The sequence below is a fragment of the Sorex fumeus genome, unplaced genomic scaffold (assembly GCF_029834395.1).
Source record: "Sorex fumeus unplaced genomic scaffold, SorFum_2.1 ptg000029l, whole genome shotgun sequence".
Classification (NCBI taxonomy): domain Eukaryota; kingdom Metazoa; phylum Chordata; class Mammalia; order Eulipotyphla; family Soricidae; genus Sorex; species Sorex fumeus.
In genome coordinates, this window is record NW_026606086.1 from 19,662,800 (window position 1) to 19,670,117 (window position 7,318).

The following is a 7,318-nucleotide window of genomic DNA, read 5'->3' on the forward strand; positions in this document are numbered from 1 at the left end:
GGCCCCAGCATGAGCTTTGAGCCCTGAGTTCCACCCCCGAGCCCCGGGAGCTGCTCCCTCCCAAACACTGGGCCCAGAGTAGCTGTCCTGCACTGGGGAGTGAGCCCAAGGGAAGAAGTCGAGGTTTTGTGATTCTTGGAGCAGAGGTGCTTGACCATGGGTAGATGGCGCGGGGGGAGACCGTGGCCTGCGGCTGCCTCTGGCCAGTCAGTTCCTGTGGCTATCTTAGACGCCCTGGGAGGATTGGTCAGTGCTGAGTGCCCAGTGCAGGCTGCAGGGACTGACTGGCCAATGCTAGGCCGCCCTGAGGCACTTCCAGCTTTTGGGTTGAGTGGGGGTGCCTGGCCCTCAGGCTTACAGATCTGTCTCACAGCTCCAGGCCTCGAAAAGCTCCTTGACAATCTCCGTCTGTGGTAGAAGGTGCATTTCTTCCTTACGGGGTCCAAATTCTCTTTCCAGTCCTGCATTACGGTGGGCATTCTTGAGCAGGCCTCAGGGTGCAGTGAGGTTGCTGCAGCCCCATTCATCACACTGGCATTCCAGGAGTCACAAAAATGATGCTGCCTAAGAAGCGCCTGTGCTTTATTTTTATTTATTTTTGCTTTTTGGGTCACACCCGGCGAAGCACAGGGGTTACTCCTGGCTCTGCACTCAGAAATCACTCCTGGAGGTGCTCGGGGGACCATATGGGATGGTGGAAATCGAACCTGGGTCGGCCACGTGCAAGGCAAACACCCTACCCGCTGTGCTATCACTCCAGCCCCTCCTCCCGGGATTTTCAACAGCCCTTGGCCTTCATGTTTAGTAGCCAGCTGCCCACACCTTCCATGCTGGGCGCTTGGGGAAAGCATCATGATAGCTGGTCACCATCCTGTACCAAACGGTGCCCTCGAGAGGCTCCGGGTCCTGGCAGCCATGGCTGACCCCCCTCGGGAGGTCTGTTTTAGAGATGATGGCCTCTGAGACCCCCTTTGGCTATGACCTCCCCAAGAATTGGCAGAGCTGCTAGTCCCGGGCCCCCGCCCCCACCTCACCCTCTGCTGCAGGGACCACATCCTGCTCGGAAGGGGAGTCGCAGCTGACTGGGCTCTCTTGGCCGTGAGGCTTCCTTCCTGGGAACCCAGTCCCCCTGCTGGAACAGACGTCAGGGCTACTGCACAGATTAACTGTCCCCCTCCAGAGTCCAGACTCCAGGCTCTCTGGGGGGCCCCTCGCTTCCTGACCCTGTGCTTCCGCTCTCGGGCTGTGACAAGCTTACTGTGAACAGGCTCAGCTGATGAATCTTTAGGGACTCGTCCCCCAAGTAGGGGATGTCAAAGGTACACGGGCGAAGGTGTCATCGTGCAGGAATATTTACGGCCAGGGTTCGAGCAGAGATGCGGCCTCCCCCTCCACCCCCCAACCGCTCTGTGGCGCTAACAGTAGCCTCGAGGGTCAGCTTTCTCTCTCAGCTCCGCTCTGACTTTCTCTACTTCCTCTGAGGCTGGGGGTGGTTAGTTCTTGCCCCACAGGGGAAGGCTCCATCCTCACTTCTTCCTGAACTCTCTGCCTCCCACCAGCCATCTGCGGTCACACCTGTCTGTGCCCGCCCCAGGGCTGAGGACCGCAGGCTGCGGTGGTGAGAGGGGGAGGGCGTGGGATGCTTTTCCCATGATGGAGACACGCAGGGCCGTGGTTTCGGGCCCTGTTACAGTTCCTTCTTCTGGCTCCTGCTAATGCAGCTTGGAAATGACTAAACGCAAGAGCTCGAGGTGACAGGCCCGTCGCTGAGGATGTGGACGCCCACCGACAGACAGAAGCGACTTGACTCTGGAGCTTTGGTTCTTGGCAAGAACCGCCTGCGGTTCCCGGGCAGCGTGGGCGAGGCCGGCTCTGACGCGCAGGCGGGCACACGGGCGCGCTGCCAGGCTCTCCGCAGCGTTCTAGCACGGAAGCTCTGCGTCTGGCTCGCTCGCGGACCAGAGCCCAGCCCCGAGACTGCGTGACGCCCCAAAGCTGTCTTCATGGTTAGCACATGAGCAGCGTCTGTTTATTTTGATTTTCCCGACCAGGTGAAGCTGTTGCTCTAGTGCTGAGCGCCATCCCACCACAAACAGACTTCAGACCACCAGCCTGGGGCGGGTGCGGGAGCCGGTGCAGAGCCGATACCAGGCTGCCTGCTCACACCACTTCACACACCAGGAGCCTAAACCATTTGCTCTTTTTTTGGGGGGGAGGTCCCCCAGTTGGTGGTGATCCAGGATCTGCATCTCTGGCTCACCTCTCAGGGATCACTCCTGGTGGACTCAGGGACCGTATGTGGTGCCAGGGATCGAACCTGGGTCAGGCTCATGCCGTTGTGTCACCCTGTCACTGTCACTGTCCTCCCATTACTCATCAATTTGCTCGAGGCGGGCCCAGTAACATCTCCATCGTGAGACTTTGTTGTTACTGTGTTTGGCATATCGAATACGTCACGGGTAGCTTGCCAGGCTTTGCCGTGCGGGCGAGATACTCTCGGTAGCTTGCCGGACTCTCTGAGGGGGCGGAGGAATCGAACCCGGCTCAGCCAGGCTGGCTGCGCGCAAGGCAAACACCCTACCACTGTGCTATTGCTCCAGCCCCCCGTGTCCCTTCATTTGCTGGTGTATAGCCGCTGATGGTGGCCGGCAGAACTCTAACCTGGTTTCCCCGTCACTTCTCGTCCAAGTCGTTCAGAGACATTGTGATGAGAGTGTGACCCCTGACAGAGGCCTGGTCCCCGACGTACTTCTCTTCAGGCTATGGCTACTGTCCCTTTAAAGGGCGTGAGTGTGGTCAGGGACTGGCCTTAGGGAGTCTTAGGGAGCTGGCCTGCTGAGATGGCTATGATGGCTGAGTGTTCCACAGAGAAGTGTTGGATATTAACTCTAAGTGTTTTAGGCATCATCAGTGAATTGCCCCTTTTCCTCCTCCCAGAGAAGCTTGTCCTCCCTTGCTTGTTATCCCTAATTTAGCTAATTAGAAGCTTGTCATCCCTAATTTAGTTAAAGTTTATCTTTAAACTTTCCTTTGTGTTGGATATTAACCCTGAGTGCTTTAGTTTTCATCAGTGAATTGCTCCCTTTCCTCCTCCCAGAGAATCTTACCAGGCTCTTGCTAAAATCCCTAATTTAGTTAAAGTCTATCTTTAACCTTTCCTTTGTATTTTACCTCTTATTGTAATAGTTTCCAAGTCAGTCTTGATTACTTGTAAGCCAAAACTTTCTGGTAATCCTGAACTTTGTATTTGTACTGCTTCGTATTTGAAGTGCTGCGTATTGGTACCTGCTTTTTCTATTTCCCCTATAGCCTTTTTATATTTTACTATAAAGCAATGTTTTTTTTTTTTTTGCTTTTTGGGTCACACGCAGCAATGCTACTCCTGGTTCGTGCACTCAGGAATTACTCCTGGCGGTGCTCGAGGGACCATGTGGGATGCTGGGAATCGAACCTAGGTCAGCTGTGTGCAAGGCAAATGCCCTACCCACTGTGCTATTGCTCCAGCCCCTAGAGCATTGTTCTTTGGTTAAACACAGAAAGATTGTTAATGCTGTGCTCCTAATGTTTGGGACTTGATTGACTCTGAAATATATCTGTTCCTGGGCATAATGACTTGGTCATAATTACCTGACTTAGGCTTCAGTTGCTCTAGTTCCTAACACCCCAAAAGGGAGATCCCGCCATGGGACTGGGAGGGACCTGGGGCGAGTGGTGAGCTACCCCGGCATCAAAATGGAACAGTCTAGAAATCATAAATGCGTGATTTTGATGCAAGAAAGCTGTTGTGACTTAAGAGACAGGACCCCCATGGGAAAGGACTAGCTGAACTGGCCTGAGGACTTAGTCTGGGATTTATGATGAAAGCCTTGCTTGCTCTCAGAGCCCAGAGAAGGAAGTGTTGGGATCTTTACCTCTCACTGTGTTTATCCAAACAACTGCAAGTTTTGATAACATATACAACTAGAGGGAAAGATAAAAGCAATGTAGATGTCCCTGGGAGACAGTGTCTCCTTGAGAGACTCTCCCAAAAGAGAATTTCATACACTTTATCTATGCAAATGATCTACGTAAACGTCCAGATGTCTTATTTATGTAAATGATCAATCACACTATGTCCTTACCTCAAGCCCCCTCAGATGTTCCTGAAGTATGCTAGAAGTTCTGCATGTAAACGGGCCATTTTCACCATCAATCTGTGGTCCCTGGTCTCCTGGTCTCTCTGTTGGGGAGGCCTGGGGAGGTGGGGTGATGGCTCAGACCTACTGAACGCACACTCTTCATAGCAGCGGCCCCCCCACCCCCACGTTTTACTTTGTGAACCCACAGAAGGAACACGGTGAGGCATCAACACTTCCCTAGGGAGCCCCACTCCTGTGCTCAGGCCTCTTCCTGGGTCTCCTGCTTGCCCCGTCACTGTCTGCTGAGCAGGTGGGTTTGTGACGGCAGAGCCCACGATGCGCAAGCTTCCCGCAGAAAGGAGTGATGTCAGTATACCCCACAGGTGGCTCACAATTGAGGAGAAAGATTGTCACTTTCCCCCAATCTGCCTCTGCTACCCGGGACCCAGGATTACTGGGTTCTTGTCTTGCTCACAGAAAAGAATTTCAGGAGTAGACAAGCAGTGAAGTAAACACATTTTATTTGGATGAATTTTGAAGGGAAGGAGGAAGAGAAAAGTGGGAGAGAATGGAGAACTAGAGAGAGCAACACTCAAGAGAGAACGTGGGCTCCTTCAACGGTGAAGAGAGCCCCTACACATACGCCAGCATTAGATGGGACAGCGTAAAAGCACAGATCTCAAGAGGGGAGATGTGGGCGACACATGTGCTCAGGCACCGAGTGTGCTCGGCCACGTGGGCACAAGCAGTACGCTGGGCTCAATATGCCGGCCCTTCCTTTGTTCAAGGTGTCTTTTATAGGCTCTTCTCTTTTTGTTGTTGTTGTTGTTTTTTGCATTTTGGGCCACACCCAGCGATGCACAGGGATTACTCCTGGCTCATGCACTCAGGAATTACTCCTGGCCGTGCTCAGGGGACCATATGGGATGCAGGGAATTGAACCCGGGTCAGGCCAGGTGCAAGGCAAACGCCCTACCCACTGTGCTATCAATCCAGCCCCCTTTTCTCGGGTTGTCTTGATCCGGAAGTTCTGGAGTCTTCTCGGGGCTGGATCACATTTTAATTAGATTAAGGGAGAGGTCCCAGGGTTTAAGAAACTTTGTGGGGAGGGGTCCATTCTCCCCAGGGTCGGCTGAAGGTCTCATCAGGTCTGTTTTCTGTATCCACAGGGTGGATCAGTCTTAGGATTTTCCTTCACAGAAGCTTTGTTGACCTAAATTTTATTGCCAAGGGCCTTTCCCTGGCTACCTGCCTACAGGCCACAGGCATGCACCCACCAGAGTTGAGACCACGGGCATGCAGACCACCAGAGTAGAGACCACCACGGACGTGCGCCCGAGCAGAGAGCAGGCACAGATCATCCCTGTGATGCTGGGGGACCCCACGGGTGGCTTCTGTGTGGCACAGAATAGAGAAACGGTCACTTTCTCCTTACCTGCCTCTGCCACCCGGGACCCAGGATTACAGGGTTCTTGTCTTGTCGGGCAAAAAAAGAATTTCTACTTGTCTACTCCTGAAAGTAAAAACAGATTTTATTTGGAGGTTTTGAAGGGGAGGAGGGAGAGAAAGTGGGAGTGTGGAGATTAACGTGCTCAAGAGAAGAGAACGCGGGCTTCTTGGAGGGCAGAGAGACCCCTCCCCCCCAACACACACACCCCAGAGTTAGACAGGAAAGCGTGAAAGTCCACGTCTCAAGGGGGGAGATGCGGGCGATGTGGTCCCAAGCAGCCCAAGCCCTTCCTTCGTTCAAGGTAGCTTTAGGTGGGTTTTATAGGTTTTCCAACCTGCCTCCCATGGGGAGATTGGATTGGCTTCTACCTAGGTCAAAGCCGGTTGCTAGGGAGCTTGCCAAGGCGGGTGGGGCTGGGAGTGCTGATAGACTTCTGTCAAACTCCTTTCCTGGCCTTTTGTTTCTGCTGGGGGTCTGCAGCCCGCCAGGTGAAAGTCTCATCAGGCCTTACTTCCTGTATTCTGTAAAAGTAAAAGTAAAGTAAAGGCCCTCCCTCGAGCGGGCCCAGTAACGTCTCCATTGGAGACTTTGTTGTTACTGTGTTTGGCATATCGAATACGTCACGGGGAGCTTGCCAGGCTCTGCCGTGTGGGCGAGATACTCTCAGTGCTTGCCGGGCTCTCCGAGAGGGGCAGAGGAACCGAACTCGGGTCGGCCATGTTGGCTGCGTGCAAGGCAAACGCCCTACCGCTGTGCTGGAGAGTATTCGCAAATGAAGGGCTGTTGATATCATTATTTCCCAGGGAATTCATTGAGAGATGAGACCTTCTCTATCTGCCTAAGTCACTTGGGTATTCCTGAGTAAGAAGTGGATTAGCTTTGCTTGGGCTAATTAAGTCGCGTGTCCGTGCAGGTGCCCTGGCTAGGGCTCATTGTCAGAACAGTGCAGCCGACTGGGTCAGCCTAGGTCAGCTGCCTCTCTGGCCTCAGGGCCTGCCTGTCCAGGTGTTAGCCCTTTATCAGGAAGGCCACTGGCTGGCAAACGTGTCAAATATTTCTCCCAGTTTAACAGCAAGCCTTATCGGCCATACAAATAAGCCTCAGGCGTAGTTGTCTCCTGGCGGTTTCTCTCTACTGCTCCCTCTTTCTGGATTCTCCACCTCTGCTGCAACCAAAGTTGGCCCCAGAGCTGCAGTCTCTTCTCCCGGCTGGACACTGTCCTCTGCAGTGCCCCTGGCAGGGGAGGTCAGGACGCATAGCCTGGGGCGGGTTCCTTGGCATGACCCCAAGTGGTCAGGTGCCCCGAGGCTGCTTTTTCCTTCCCTGCCCCTCCCGCCCACATCAGGTGTCTGCTGCTGGTGCCCATATTGGATAGTTGTGCTGGGGATTTCAGGGTGGGGGTGGGCAGAGTACCGGATATTGACCGTGGGCTCGTGCGGTGGCACCTGGCCCTGGTTTTCTTTTTGGGTCACACCAGGCGATGTACAGGAATTACTCCTGGTGGTGCTTGGAGGACCCTGTGGGATGCTGGGAATCAAACCCAGGTCAGGAATGTAAGGCAAACGCCCTACCCACTGTGCTATCTCTCCAGCCCCTGGCCCTGGGTTTTTTAAACACAGAAAAATCCAGCCAGGCCTCGGTACTTAAGGGTACAGTAGGAGGCCTGCTGGAAGGAGCCAAACCAAACCACGCCTCCCCACCGTGCAAGGTCGCCCAGGCAGGGAGTGGGTAGAGGTGGCAGGGTTTGGGC